General features: G+C 44.2%; 1 long non-coding RNA gene across 1 annotated transcript in view; it reads left to right on the forward strand.

The window, feature by feature from the left end:
* Window positions 1-13,387, forward strand: part of LOC140732657 (uncharacterized) — a 55,798-nt gene extending 42,411 nt beyond the window's left edge. Inside the window, exons 2-3 of the long non-coding RNA XR_012100111.1 lie at window positions 12,605-12,758; window positions 13,222-13,387. This is a non-coding gene — a long non-coding RNA (uncharacterized lncRNA). The remainder of the gene's footprint in view (window positions 1-12,604; window positions 12,759-13,221) is intronic.
* Window positions 13,388-16,279: the final 2,892 nt, after the last annotated feature.

The following is a 16,279-nucleotide window of genomic DNA, read 5'->3' on the forward strand; positions in this document are numbered from 1 at the left end:
CAGGGAGAAGATATAAGGAATTGAGAATACATTATCACCAGGCTCAAGGACAACTTCTAACCCAGTTATCAGACTCTTGTATGGACTTCTCATATGCTAAAGGACGAACACCTGATCTGATGATCTACCCTTTACACATTCCTTGCATTGGTTTGTTTATGCACACTCAACTTTCACTGTAACTGCAGAACTATATCCTGATTCAGTTTTCTATTGTTGGTGTAGTGACTGTCAATAAAGTCACTAGGGAGACACTGAAGCTGGTGGATATAAAGGTCTTTATTCAGCAAAACAAGCAACAGACATCATACTCGAGACTCTCTTGGAAAAAGAGGCCTGCCTGACCCAATATTACACGACATTTTTATATGCTAAAGATCGAAGGTAACAGCAGGACAATTCTATAGTTCCCATGTATCGACAATGCTTCCTTTGAATTACATATAGTTTTCAAACACATCCATTTTCACACCAACACTCCAGACACCCAAAATAAGACATAGGAGCAGAATCAGGCCATTCAGCCCATCGAATCTACTCTGCCATTCCATCATGCTGATCCTGGATCCCATTCTACCCCATACACCTGCCTTCCCGCCATATCCTTTCATACCAGGACCAATAAGGGAACCATCAGCTTCTGCTTTAAATATACCCACAGACTTGCTCTCCACGGCAGTCTGGGGTAGCGTATTCAACAGATTCACCACTCTCTGGCTAAAAGAAATTTCTCCTTACCTCTGTTCTGAAAGATTGCCCTTCAATTTTGAGGCTGTGCCCTCCAGTTCTGGACACCCTCCAACACAGGAAACATCCTCTCAGCATCCACCTCATCCAGTCCTTTCAGCATTGGGTCGGTTTCAGTGTTAATCACCACTCACTCTGCAGCTGCATCAGGCACACGCAGACCCCTCAGGTGAATGGGTGTTCACTGCCAGGCTGCCGCTCCAGGAAGACTATTGCTCCGGGTGCATCTTTAACTCAATCTACAATCTACTTTCTAGTCTGAAGACTGGCTGCTGTGGAAATTAATATTTGCTGTAACTCCAGAATATGCCCTAACATATGGCATGATCTGTCTGGAAGATACACACACAAAAAAATTATCATTGTGTTTTAGTACCCATGACAATAATATTAGTGAACTAAACTGCATGGTGTGTATGCCAGTTTGGAGAATGAACCTATTTTAAGAGCCAGCAAAGTTACAATAACTGACAGATAAACAATATACTGCTCATTAATTTTCTTGTTTCTTTCAATAATCTCCACTAATCCATATCACTCTGCTCATTTACGCTTCACCAAATACCGTCAGAACTCCGAAGGCCTCTATTGAATCTCTGTTCCAAGGAGAACGTCGGGGGTACCTACACCAAGCAATGCTTCAAGAAAGCAACATGGAGCGTCAAACACACCAGCCATCTGCACCGTACCATGTTCTCACTGCTACCATTGAGCAGAAGGTACTGAAGCATGAAGTCCCACAGCATCACGTTCAAGAACAGTTACTTCCTTTCAACTATTTTTGAACCATGGTGCACAACCATAATCACCACCTCAATAGCAACATTTTGATCACTTTGCAGTACGATGGACTTTATTTTTGTTCGCATTGTGTTCTTTCTTCTATGATTTATGCTTAAATCATTGAGAACGTTGTATCCCAAATGCTATGTGCCTATGATGCTGCTGCAAGTCAATCTTTCACCATATCTCTGCAGATATGTACTTGTACAGATGACATGAACTCAACTTTGATTTTGATTTTAGCCCCAGCCCCTCCGATTTCTCCATACAACCAAAATTCTTCATCACCGAGACCATTCCAGTCAAACTCCTCCATACTTTTGACTAGGGTCTAAACCCTGGAATTCCCTCCCCAGCAGCACCGTGGGGGCTTCACCAGAACAACTGCAGCACTTCAAAAGGGTGACTCACCTTGACCATCTCCAGGGCAGGTGAGGTGAGCAATAAACACCAACTTTGTAAATGACCTTTTCACTTGTCGGCAATGTATACAGGGAATGGATGAATGACCTTAAGATATAGGAGCAGCATTTGGCCATTTTGTCCAGTGAGTCTACGCTGTCACTCAATCATGGCTGATTTTTTTCAATCCCATTCTCCCACCTTATCCCTGTAACCCGTAACTCCCTTACCAATCAAGAACTTATCAATCCCTTCCGACCCAACGACTTGGTCTCCACAGACCTCTGAGGCAATGAATTCCACAGATCCAACACCCTCTGGTTGAGGAAATTCCCACTTCAGTTTTAAAGGGACATCTTTTTGAGACTTTATAAATCTCTGGTGAGGCCTTACTTGGAGTATTGAGAGTAGGTTTGGACCCCTTATCCTAGAAAGGATGACACAAAAGTTAGAGGTGTCGTGGGTAGTGTGGAGGGCTGTCAGAGGTTACAGCAGGACATTGATAGGGTGCAAAACTGGGCTGACAAGTGGCAGATGGAGTTCAACCCAGATAAGTCTGAAGTGGTTCATTTTGGTAGGTCAAATATGATGGCAGAATATAGTATTAATGGTAAGACTTTTGGCAGTCGTGGAGGAGCAGAAGGATCTCAGGGTCCGAGTCCATTGGACACTCAAAGCGGTTGTGCAGGTTGACTCAGTGGTTAAGAAGGTATATGGTGCATTGGGCTTCATCAACTGTGGGATTGAGTTTAAGAGCCGAGAGGTAATGTTGCAGCTATATAGGACCCTGATCAGACCCCACTTGGAGTACTGTGCTCAGTTCTGGTCGCCTCTCTACAGGAAGGATGTGGAAACCATAGAAAGGGTGCAGAGGAGATTTACAAGGTTGTTGCCTGGATTGGGGAGCATGCCTTATGAGAATAGATTGAGTAAACTCGGCCTTTTCTCCTTGGAGAGACAAAGGATGAGAGGTGACCTGATAGAGGTGTATCAGATGATGAGAGGCATTGATCGTGTGGATAGTCAGAGGCTTTTTCCCAGGGCTGAAATGGCTAGCACAAGAGGACACAGTTTTAAGGTGCTTGGAAGTAGGTACAGAGGAGATGTCAGAGGTAAGTTTTTTTATGCAGAGAGTGATGAGTGTGTGGATTTGGCTGCTGGCGACGGTGGTGGAGGCGGATACCATAGGGTCTTTCAAGAGACTCCTGGATAGGTACAAGGAGCTTAGAAAAATAGAGGGCTATGGGTAACCCTGGGTAATTTCTAAGGTAAGGACATGTTTGGCACAGCTTTGTGGCCCAAAGGGCCTGTGTTCTTCTGTAGGTTTTCTACATTTCTACTTTTCTAAAGGATGCGCTGAAACTGGAAAAGGTTCAAAGGAGGTTCACAAAAGTGATTCCAGGATTGAGTGGTTTGTCATATGAAGAGTGTTTGATGGGTCTGGGCCTGTATTCACTAGAATGCTCCTATATCTTATGGTGTTATTCTGAGGCTGTGCTTTTGGCAGCTATACTATTAATGAAAACATCCTCTCCTCATCCACTCTATCTAAGCCTTTCAGTATCCGGTAGGATCCAAGAGATGCACCATCAACTTTCCGAATTCCATTGAGTACAGGCCCATATACCTCAAATTCTCCTCATTCCCGTGGAGCCTTTCATTCCTGAGATCATTCTTGACATTCTTGGCTGTTGGAAGAAAGTACTGCAGAGCTGTTTATAAAGCAGGGTTTAAGATGTTATCTGTTGGGATGCCGATGATCCCAACCTCCGAAAGCCCTATGAAGATTGCTGTCCATTTGACACTGGGCAGTTTCCATAGCATTAAACCTGTCCTAAACATGCAGGCAAGCCAGATGCAGAGTTGTCGGTTTAAGTACGCATTCCCTGCACCACTGTCCCATTAGTGAGTTGTGGCCTGAGCTCCCATCTCCCTCAGCATCCTGTCTGTGACACATTGCCACCTATTAGATCCCCCTACTCAACTCTGACTGCCTGGAGTAAACATTGGGGGGCCATGGGGATGAGGAGGGAAAGACATCCCCCTCAAACCTGGGTGTGAAGGGCAAGGCATCCCCCAATTCCTCACCCACCCCAGAAACACCCAACAGAAATCAGCAAACTTCCCCCACCACGCTCTGAGCAACTGTTGAAACAGTAGACTTCAGAAGAAGAGAGTGGAGGGGATGTGGAGGCTTCTTTTAAACATCATTGTCTGTTCACCGGTTTGCTCTGTAATCATTGCTGGCTCCAAACCTTTTAATGTTTTGGGCTATTGATACAGAAAACAGCAGCCTGCTGCTGAATTCCGACCACCTATTACCGGAAAGATGAAGAGATACACCAGGATGCTGCCTGGATTAGAGAGTATGTGATATAAAGAGGGTTCGGACAAAACTGGTCTGTTGTATCTTGAGCGCCAGAGGCTGAGAAGAGACTGATAAAAGTTTATCAGATTATGAAAGGCATTAATAGGGTAGGTAGCTAATAATTTTTCCCCAGAAATGAAATGTCTAATACTAGAGGCTATGCATTTAAGCCAAGAGGAGAAAAGTACAAAGGAAATGTGCAGGGTTGTTTTTTTACACCCAGTGGCGTGTGCCTAGAATGCACTGTCAGGGGTGGTCGGTAGATATGATAAATGTATCTATAAAGGGCCATGAATATGCAGAGAATAGAGGGATTTTGCTATAATAAGTGTATGGGACATTGGAAAAAATGTTGAATTTCCCCATGGGGATGAATAAAGTATCTATCTATCTATCTATCTATCTATTTGTGGGCAGAAAGGATTAAGTCTTATTACTTAGTCAGTTCAGCACAACATTGTGGACAAATCAGTAGATAAACTCACTGATTCATTAGTGTCTTTCATCAGTCATATACAAACCAATATACAAAGCCTTTGCTGAATAGAATCCCTAATGTGGGGATGATTCACTCTGAAACACCTCGACAGTCTCTGGATCTCCTTCACAAACAGTCTGTGAGCATCGTGGGTGACCTGTTTCCTCACCAGTTCCATGGGTTCTGAACTAACCGATGAAGCCAACATGGGGACTGCAGACATTTCCATGGATGGGGCAGGAGGTGGCTGAGGGCAGCCCGTGATGATCTGCTTCCACACCGACCGGAAATGGAAATGATTCCATGGGGAAGTGTCAGCCGTGGGCCTCCCTCAAACCTCCTAAGTGATCTCATTGAAGGAATGAGTCAAACTGGACTCATTTCAACCCTTCTCCAGAATCACAGAGCACGGAAACTGGACATCAAACTGGCTTGATAGCAGCAGGCTGAGGGCGGTAGGAGAGAGCTGTTTCTCAGATAGGAGAACAGTAACTAATGGTGTGCCACAGAGATTGGTGCTGGCTCCATCGTTGTTCATCACATATATTAATGATTTGGATGAGAATGGAGGTGGTGTGATTAGCAAATTTGCGAATGACACTGAAATTGCTGGCATAGTGGAAAGTGAAGAAGATTGTCTAAGGTTACATAGGATCTAAATCAACAGGGAAGGTGGGTCAAGGAAAGGCAGGTGGAATTTAATTCAGACAAGTGTCAAGTGTTATATATTGGGAAGGTCATGACTTAAACAGTCAATAACTGGGCCCTGGCAAACAGTGTAGAACAGAGAGACCTAGCAATAAAAGTACATAATTCCCAGAAGGTAGACAAGGTGGTGAAGAAGGGTATGGTGTACATGTCTTCACTGGCTGTGACATTGATTACAAGGGTTGGGGCATCGTGTTACGGTTGTGCAAATTATTGGTTAAGTCACACTTCAAGTATTGTGTGCCTTTCAGGTCACCGTGCTATATCAAGTATGTGATTAAGCTAGAGAGAGTTCAGAAATGATTCACAAAGATATTGCCAGGACTGGAGGGCTCGAGTTTTAATGAGAGATTGGATAATCTGGGTCTGTTTTCCCTAGAGCAATGCAGGCTGAGAGGTGACGTGATAAAGGTTTATAAAATTATATGAGGTATAGGGTAGATAGAGTAGGTGACCAGAGTCCGCTTCCTGTGGTCAGAGTGTCTAAAACCTAAAGGGCTTCAGTTTAAGATAAGAGGGCTGAAGTGTAAATGGGGACCAAGGGATAAGTTTTTCACGTAGTGTTGTCTCGTGAACAAAGTCACTGGAAAGATGCAGCTGGTAGAAGCGAAGTGGTCTCGTTATTTGACAAAATGAAACTCAGCAGGCATCATATTGAGACCCTTTCAGAGGAAGAGACCTGCTCGACCCAACACCACTTGACATTTTATATGCTAAAGATCAAAGGACAATTCTATATTTACAACGTATCTACAATACTTCCTTTGAATTATATATAACTTTCATACCTCCTTCTTCACACCCATGCTGCAGACACCCAAAATGCATGTTAAATCAGCATTGTCCGGATTTCCAATTAACTGCAGTTCACAGCTCTTAGGAACCCAGTGTCCAGGACTGCATTTTAAATTTAATCTACAGACCATTTTCAGATCTGAAGATTGGTGGCTGCAGTTAGTTGCTGAATTTATTTGCTATAGGTCCTCTAACGCGCATTATGGCTGGCATCTGGAATGAGCTGCCAGCGGAGGTGTTGGAGGCAGTAGCAGTATTGACATTTAAAAGACATCTGGACAGGGACTTGAATGAACAGGGCATAAAGAGATGCGGAATTAACACAGGCAAGTAGGATTAGTATAGATAGGTATGGAGGTCAGTGGTCTGAATGGCCTGTTTCTATGGTGCACAACTTTAAGACTATAACTTCAAACAGACTATTCAGCCCCTCTTCTCTGTGATGGTTTTCTACACCTCATTACCCTCTTCTGAACTCTTCAGCTCATTCCATCACATCATTCCTTCACTCCCCCCCCCTCTCATGTTTGCAGTCTCCTCTCCAAAGCCATTCACCTCAGCTCCTCGCTGTGGGAGTGACATTCCTATTTTCTTCCATCCCAGGGGAAAGGACTTCTCATGAACTCCCAGCTGGATATTTTTGGGACTCTCTCGTCTTTGTGATCTTATGCCCTGGTCTCTACTTCTTCCTATTGAGCTCCTTTAAGCGTAAACCTCTTTCTATGGGAATACCCGACCTGTCCAGTCTCTCCTGCAGACATATCCTTTCCGCTCTGGTTAATCTATGCTGCACCTTGTCACTTCTGCCCATTTTTTCCAACCTCTGCATTCATTCAAGGGGTGCAACTTATCACTGTTGGTTGCTTCACAGACCTACCTCTTCCCTCCAGTCCTAATTCACAACTTCTTGCTTCAGGCTGCGTATTGTCAAGGATGCCTGCCGCCCTGGTCATTCTCTTCTCACTTTTGCTGTCTGGGAGAAGATACGGGAACTTGAAAGTCCGCACAACAAAACTCAAGAACAGCTTCTTCTCCACTGATTGATCTCTGAACCAGTCACCTCTTTCTCACCCTTTCTCTGAGGTGCTACCATCTTTTCAGACTCTTAATTCTTGGTTGTTCCGTTATTGTCACTTTAGCAATTCTTTTAGCACCACCTCAGATCTACACTGCAATCTTTGCACCATTCTGGTGTTTTGTGATTGTACGTGTTTACTCTCGAGCTTCGTGTGTTATGACCCCAGCCCCATCCTTTGTGAGATTCGCAAGAGCCCTAGTCAAGGGGAGGTCAAATGACCCAAGAGAGAGAGGGAGACGTGCTGAAGACCACGTTCCCCAGGGAAGCAGAATAAAGCGACTCTTTGACTATTGTCTCATGAAAACCACGTGTAAAGCCCTCGGGCAAAGTGGGCTGGTCGCTCAACAAGACAAAAGCCTCGGACATAGCCATTGTCTTGGGAGACACCTTTGTGGGATAAGGAACTGGCCTACGTGCAAAATCTCAGGGCAATGTGAGATGGGTGATGGGGGAAGAATTGCCTCGCCCCCCTACCCTGATGGACATCTACAACCCTGCCAGTCCAGATAAAAGGTGGGCTGCCGAGGTGGGGCGCCAGACGCACCAGAAGATACGCGAGAATTCCTGCGACTGCGTTTAGAGAGCGACAGCCGGTGGTGGGGTTCGTGTGCGTCCTTCCCTTGCCTGGGATTGGCGACCTCACCACGGAAGAACGGCCTAGCTACAGGGGAAGCCACAGATGAGAGTCCATTCCCCAACGAGACTTCCGACTACCTCCTACAGGTTGGAAAACCTGTCGGGTAAATGTTTCATTCTCTCTCTCTCTTTCTAACAAAAGTGCACCAACGCGACACCACAACCGACGGCGGCTGGTGAAACTGCAGTGACCGCAAAAAAACTTTTAAATATCCAGTAAACAATATATATCTACATTACCCCTAGACAACTGTAGAGCTTATTTCTGATTGATTATTACTATACCTGTGCTTTAGATTGAGTTGTGACTACATATATGATCTGAATGTTTTGTATTAACCATACGTTTGTGCCCCTTTATAAATAAAAACGTTTGAAAATAGTAGCATCAGGCTTCAGTGGATCCTTCTATCTTTGCTGGAAAATTACCCGGTTACTGGGGTACGTAACACGTGCAAGAAAGGAGTGCCTTTGCATCAACAGACGAATCTAAGTCAGCAACATGTGGTATCTTTCTTCTTAATGTAGCTGAGTACTACAACAAGTTGTGTTTACATCATCCAAAGGGTGTTCATTAAATGATTCTACATCAAGCCACACAAGGAGATGCTAGTGCTGAGGGCAAGAGTTGTTATGTTCTTGGGAATATGGCATTAAAAGAGGAGAGATGGAAAGGTTTGGAGATGGAATTCCAGAGCTTAGAGCATAGGCAGCTGAAGGGAATAGTTGCCAGGGATGGCTTTGCTCTGGAGATTAGATTTGGACAAATACTGAGATGTGAGAGAATACTGGTGCTAGAGGAAATTACTGAAGATCCCTGCCGAGGTCTGGGCCAGCAAAGGACTAGAACACAAGTCTGGGAATTTTTAAAACTTGCTCTTCCCTCGGTTTACCTTGGAACTGTTCTTCTCCTATTAATGACCTGGAAATAAGTGTTTGAATCAACTAATTAAGGCCATCATCAAGAAATAACTAAAGCTGTACTCTGAAAAGCAGCCTATCAGCAAGTTTTACAAAGCACAGCTGGTTAGTTAAAGCAGAATATAGCTTTCTGATATCCATTAGGTTTTAGCTGCAGTGTTGAGCAGACTGAATTATTGCCAGCTCTTTGCAATGGCCTTAATAATTAACAGGTGACAGGATGACATCAGAATTTAAACTCAAATTAAGATGTTTTGCAAAAGTGTGCCGTCACTGGTTCCATAACAGACTTTGGCTGTCATGGCAACGATTGAATTTGAAATGCTCCTTTATTCCCTCAACTTTATGTCAGTTAGGGAGGGAGGGAGGGAGCCCCATACGTCAGGACCACCGCACAAAGTATCAAGTTACTCTCCACTAAACTGTCCAAGGCTCAGAGAATCTTTGATTTGATGTGTTTTACACAGCACACATAGCCCCGGTCTTTAATAGACATGGTCTCGGAGATGCGATTGAGAGCATGTGCACCACTCCACCCCTCTCACAAACTCTCCAAGGGCAAGTGTTAATTGTCAAAAACATGTCGTAATGGACATAATCACCATACCAACAATGACAACACAGTGTGAATGTACTTAAGCAAGTCAAAACAACAAGTAAAAGTGAAATTTTACAATTAGTGTTAGCTCTGTGTAAGTATCGGGGGACATGGCAAAAGCTACAGACAAGCGACTGAGCCTGGTCGTCCTGAAACCCTACACCTCATGGCCTCTCAAGTGACCCCCAAGCAGCTTGCAGCCAATGAGACATTCTTAAAATCAGAATCAGAATCAGTATCGTGGACTTACGTGTCGAGAAATTTGTTGTGGACAGAAAACCACTATAATTACAAGAAGTAAATTGTGCAAAGGAAAGGAATAATGAGAAAGCACAATGGAGGTAGTGCAAAGGCCAGTCTGTGCACAGCAAGGTCAAAGTTAAAGTCAAGTTGATTGCCATATACACAATTGCATGTATGCAAAGGGGCGATAGAAATGTTGCAGCAGCATCACAGGCATAGAGCGTCATCCCCCACACAACACTGTGACAACAGCCCACTGACTTTGGTTCACCTGGAACAATGGTGGAGAATTCTCTCATTAGTTTTTTTACAAACATGATCCTTGGGGTCACCTCCCCCTACTGGTGGTTCAGTTTCACACAGAGCCATAGAGCTATAGAGCACTACAGCGCAGAAACAGGCCTTTTGGCCCATCTACTCCATACTGAGCAACACCCAGTGAATGCTGGAGCAACTCAGCATGTCAGCCAGAATGTATGAAAAAGAGTAAACACTCGAGGTTTTGTGCTGGTACCCTTCTTCAGTCCTGATGGAGGGTCTTGGCCTGAAATGCTGACTGTTTACCCTTTTCCATAGATGCTGCCTGACCTGCTGAGTTCCTCCAGTGTTTTGTGTGTGCTGCTCTGGATTTTCAGCATCTGCAGACTTTCTTGTGTTTATTACTCTACCTAGTCCCATGGACCATAGGCCTTCATACCACTCAATGTACCCATCCTTAAATGTTGCAGTTAAATCTGGCTGGCCGCTCGTTCCACACTCTCACCGCCCTCTGAGTGAAGACGTGGTGAACGCCAGCTCCTCTGGCAGGATGAGCATCAGCCCAGGGTTTTGAACCCACAGCCTGCGGGCTCAAGAGGGCAGGAATCTGCCACCCGAGTGGAGTTGTAATTGGAAGGATAGTGCAGAGAGCGAAGTTTGGTCAGTGGAGCTGCTAAGCTCCCTTGCAGTGAGGATGACTCACAGGGGCTTCCTTCTGCCTTTGTGAGATGGTAACACGTTGATATGACTCAAATCAGGCTTTTCTAAAGTAAAACCCTTTGTTCCCCAATCATTGAGAAGGGATAACCCTGTGATGCGACTAGTAATGCTGATATCTCTCAGCTCCAGAGATCAGATACACGCTGGAATTAAGGAGATTGAGAGGGAATCTGATTGCAACATATAAGATTATTAAGGGATTGGACAAGATAGAGGCAGGAAATATGTTCCAGATGCTGGGAGAGTCCAGTACCAGAGGGCATGGTTTAAGAATAAGGGGTAGGTCATTTAGGACAGAGTTAAGGAAAAACTTCTTCTCCCAGAGAGTTGTGGGGGTCTGGAATGCACTGTCTCAGAAGGCAGCGGAGGCCAATTCTCTGGATGCTTTCAAGAAGGAGCTAGATAGGTATCTTATGGATAGAGGAATCAAGGGATATGGGGACAAGGCAGGAACCGGGTATTGATAGTAGATGATCAGCCATGATCTCAGAATGGCGGTGCAGGCTCGAAGGGCCGAATGGTCTACTTCTGCACTTATTGTCTATTATCAGATTCCAGCGCTGTCTGCGTGGAGTCTGCACAGTCTCCGTGTGACCACCTGCGTCTTCTCTGGGTACTCTGGTATCCCGATACATCCCAGTACTGCGGGGGTTGAAAGGTTAATTGTGCGCTGTAATTTACCGAGTGTGTCGGTGAGTGGTGGAATCTGGGAGAAGTTGATGGGAATGTGCGGAGGATGAAATGGGATTGGTGCAGGCCTGGTGTAAATCAAGGATCAAGCATCAACTTCATGCTCCATATACACTTACACGTATTAGGAGTTTGCGGTGATGTGTTGCTCAGGGTGTGACATGCAACATAAAACAACAATTATAAAGAAGAAAGAATTATATAAAAAACAAAGTTAGAGGTTAAAGTATGGACTAAAATGTGCATAAATACATAAATAGCGGCATGTATTTACAATATTATAAAAAGTGTTTTGAAGTGCAGTGACGGGGTTAATGAATAGAGCAGGGTTTGGGGGGTGGGGCAGCTAAGCAGAACGTTGCTCAGATTAACTGCCTGAGGTTGTAAATGGATGCTTGGTTGTCATTGTGGCTCGGTGGGACAAAGGGCCTGCTTCCCTGCTATGTCTCTGAGTCAATAGCACCATGTAGTCTCTCACCGATGTCAGTAGAAATAAAACAGAGGGTGTAACCACTGTTGCTCACTCTACTTCCCCCAGTCGACACAGCTGACCGAGGGAACAGTCGACCACTGCGCCTGTAAGGTCACTAGCGGGTACTATACGTGTCTGGTCATTGACACTCAAGGCACTTTGTGAAACCTGGGCAATCTAACCCGGTGCATTGTGAGAGGAACTCCTGTGGATTAATATATCAATGCTGCCTTCAGCAACCTGGTCTGGGAGGTTGGGGGCCGTCTGTAGGATTAGTGAGCTGTGCCAATAGAAATCGATTGGTTCTGCTCACCGATCTTGAGGGGATTCCACTAGGTGCTAATAAATTCCCAGTCTTGTGTATGTCAGGTGGAAAATTGAGTGATATTTTATTCACCCCTGATTGTATCAGTGAATAAATTCACTGTCCTTTCCTCTCTGAAGAAAGCACAGACAAATCGCTCAAACCATACACCGTATCCTTTGGCCTCTGGGCTAGGGAGGATATGAGAAGGACCTTCCAGCCAGCGTTCTCTGAGTCAGAATCTCAGCATCAGATCTCTGCTGACATGCATCAGTGTTTTGGTCTCCCACATACCTAACAGAGGCAACACCAGTGTTCCTCCCTGTTCCTTTTTGGCGTCATTACTGTACCAACATCACTTTATAAACATTGTGATATCAGAGTGTGTTTCCTGTTTCCACAGATAATAACTCTTTCCAGGCTTGCGCAGAACAGGGGAGGGGATTGTGGTAAACTTCGGAATGGATTCCAGCAATGGAGAAAACTGACTCATTCAGTACCCCCTACCATTTGGACTTGGAGAAACTCAGGGACTCAGACTGGAGGACGTCACAAAGGTCAGATCATTATTATTACGATGTTTAAAAGACATTTGAGCACGCACATGGGTAGGAAAGGTTTAGAGGGATATGGGTCAAATGCAGGCAAATGGGACTAGCTCAGGTAGGCTCCTTGGCTGGGATGGATGAGTTAGGCCGAAGGGCCTGTTTCTGTGCTAACTCTGTGACTCAATGGATAAAGGGATCGGCATATATCAGTGAATGATTCTTGGTGCAGTAACTGCAAAGGGTCTGTGGGGAAAGATCACAGCCTGGGTCAAAAACCAATCTGCTGAAGAAATTCATTAGGTCAGTCAGCAGCTGAAGACAAAAAAGGTAGTTGAAGTTTTAAGTCGAGGCCCCACAATCATGACATGCTAAGCCTCCACGTATGCTGCCTGACCTGCTAAGTTCATACAGCAATTTGTTTTTCTCTCCTGAAAATAAATTTTCTGTCATTCACTAACTGGGGATGTTCCAGATTTCCGGCATCCATCATTGAAGACCCCCACCACCCAGGACATGCCCTCCTCTCATTGCTACCATCAGGAAGGAGGCGCAGAAGCCTGAAGGCACACACTCAATAGTTCCGGAACAGCCTCATCCCATCTGCCATCAGATTTCTGAATGGACATTGAACCCCTGAACACTACCTCACTTCTTTTTTTATTTCTATTTTTTGTATTTTTTGCAAGAAGAGGGACGCCTCACGTCTTAATAAGCTGGTAAGGAAGGCGGGCTCTGTCGTGGGCAAAGTACTGGAGAGTTTAACATCGGTAGCAGAGCGAAGGGCGCTGAGTAGGCTACGGTCAATTATGGAAAACTCTGAACATCCTCTACATAGCACCATCCAGAGACAGAGAAGCAGTTTCAGCGACAGGTTACTATCAATGCAATGCTCCTCAGACAGGATGAAGAGATCAATACTCCCCAATGCCATTCGGCTTTACAATTCAACCGCCAGGAGTAAGATATGTTAAAGTGCCGGGGTTAGGACTCAATGTGTTTAAGTAAACTACTTAAGAACTTTTTAAAAGCTATTTATTAATGCTTTTTGAGAGGGTGATTTTAGATGCATATCATATTTTTACTGAGTTAAGTATTGTATGTAATTAGTTTTGCTACAATAAGTGTATGGGACATAGGAAAAAATGTTGAATTTCCCCATGGGGATGAATAAAGTATCTATCTATCTATCTATCATTACTTATTTAACTATTTTATATCTATACCTACTGTAATTCACAGTATTTTCTCTCTATTACTATGTATTGCATTGTTCTGCTGCTGCAAAGTTAACAAATTTCAAATTTCATGACATATGCCAGTGATATTAAACCTGATTCTGACTCTGATCAAAGCAAATCAGGGCATCCAGATACCAAGTTCCAGCTGGCCCAAACCTTCTCTCAGAACAACTGATGATAATGGTAATGATAACAACACAGAGGCTTTGAGATGGAGCAGACACACAGAGGATAATTTCCACCAAGGGACACAACCGGCCATTGTATAAGAAAGCCTCAAAAAATTCCCAAAGGAAATTCAGGAGTTGTCCCTGCCCATGGAGAATAGGGAACTCACTCCCACAGGGAGTGTTAGAGGTGAACCACAGAGATGGATTTAAGTGAACTTGATTATATACACAAGTGGGAGAGGACCAAGGTGGTATGGGGAAGGTGTAGAGCTGTGGGGAAGGCGAGTGTGGGGCAGAAACATTGGTTAGGAGCAGAGGGGCTGAATAGTCTGGTTGTGTCTGCCAACTGAATGTACTTCACTGTAGTCGCTAAGAGAGCGAAATGTTGTGAGAGAACAACATTGCTTGAATTTCCAGCATCTGCAGATTTCCTCGTGCTGTAAGAGAGTACTGGTGTGGAAGATTTGTCAAAAGATATAAAGTCACTGCTGCTGTGAAACTAAATCTGAGGTAAAGTAATCGATCAGAAACATTAATCCTGTCCCCCACCCCTCAGATTCTGCCTGACTTGCTGAGTGTTTCCGATAGTTTCTGTCTTTTGAAATGCATGTAAAAATAGCCACAGTGGAGAGATGTGAGAATATTGGCCAGGACTGGTACTTCCAAAGGACTTCTAGTATTTAGCCATTTAAGTGGAACAACACAGAGGTCCTTCCCCTCCATATCTGATCGACATTAACTTCCATATCGTCTCCCAATGTCTAGATGGATAATATATTATCTGACGTTACACAAGGATCTTCCCACCATGTTGGAGGGGCGGAGGGGTTCTGTCCATTATTCTCAGAAATCCTTTCCAAGCCTGGGGCCAATAAAAATGTAAAAAACTTTTATATTTAAAACAGTCCAGGATGTTGTTGCCTGTACATCAACACAAAGCAATGGAAACAGGGAAAGGCATTGGAACCCTAATTGAGCCTGTACTTCTTTGTATTTCAAAAAGGATCTAGCATCAAGGATCATGGAATCAACATTATATGTATTAGGAATTTGCTGTGGAGTGTTGGTGTGACATGCAACAAAAATAGCAACAACATTCAATGATTCAGAAGAATAAAGAACTATATAAAACATGAAGTAGAGGTTTAAGTATGGATATGGAATAAAATGTGCATAAATACATAAATACCATAATATATTTACAATGTAAAGAGCATTATAAGAAGTGTTTACAGTGCATTGCTGTGAAGGGGTAATTGATAAAACGGCTGGGGACTAACTAAAAGAATATATACAAACCATAGCTTCATTGCCCCGTGTAGTCCCCTGGGGTGATACACCATTTCATTGTCTGAGGTTCTTCCCCACAACGTAGTCACTCCCTGTGCCTAGACTGTGGTCCTAACCCACAGAGCCTTTGCATTGGCAAAGCCAGGCGTACCCTCTGTAGCCTGGAGTGTGCCAATTAACAACAATACCAATGGACATAAAAAAAAGGTAATATGACAGAGCTAAGGTGAGTGGGAGGACAGATGATTGGGAAGTTTTTAAGGAACAACAGAACTTAACTAAAAAGACAATACGGGGAGAAAAAATGAGGTACGAACGCAAGCTAGCCAGGAATATAAAGGAAGATAGCAAAAGCTTTTTTAGGTATGTGAAGAGAATGAAGATAGTTAAGAACAATGTTGGGCCCTGGAAGAATGAATTGGGTGAAATTGTTATGGAAAACAGAGAAATGGCAGAAGAATTTAATGAGTACTTTAGATCTGTTTTCACTAAGGATGACACAAGCAATCTCCCAGATGTATGGATGGGCCAAGGACATAGGGTAACTGAGGAAATGAAACAGATTGACATTCGGAAGGAAACGGTGATGAGAAAACTGATGGGACTGAAGGCTGACAAATCCCCAGGTCCAGATGGTCTGCACCCTAGGGTACTAAAGGAGGTGGCCCTGGAAATTGCGGATGCATTGGTAATCATTTTCCAATGTTCCTTAGATTCAGGATCAGTTCCTGAGGATTGGAGAATGGCTAATGTTATCCCACTTTTTAAGAAAGGAGGGAGGGAGAAAACAGAGAACTATCGACCTGTCAGCCTGACATCGGTGGTGGGAAAG

This window comes from Hemitrygon akajei, chromosome 1 (genome assembly GCF_048418815.1).
Source record: "Hemitrygon akajei chromosome 1, sHemAka1.3, whole genome shotgun sequence".
NCBI classification, from domain to species: Eukaryota; Metazoa; Chordata; class Chondrichthyes; order Myliobatiformes; family Dasyatidae; genus Hemitrygon; species Hemitrygon akajei.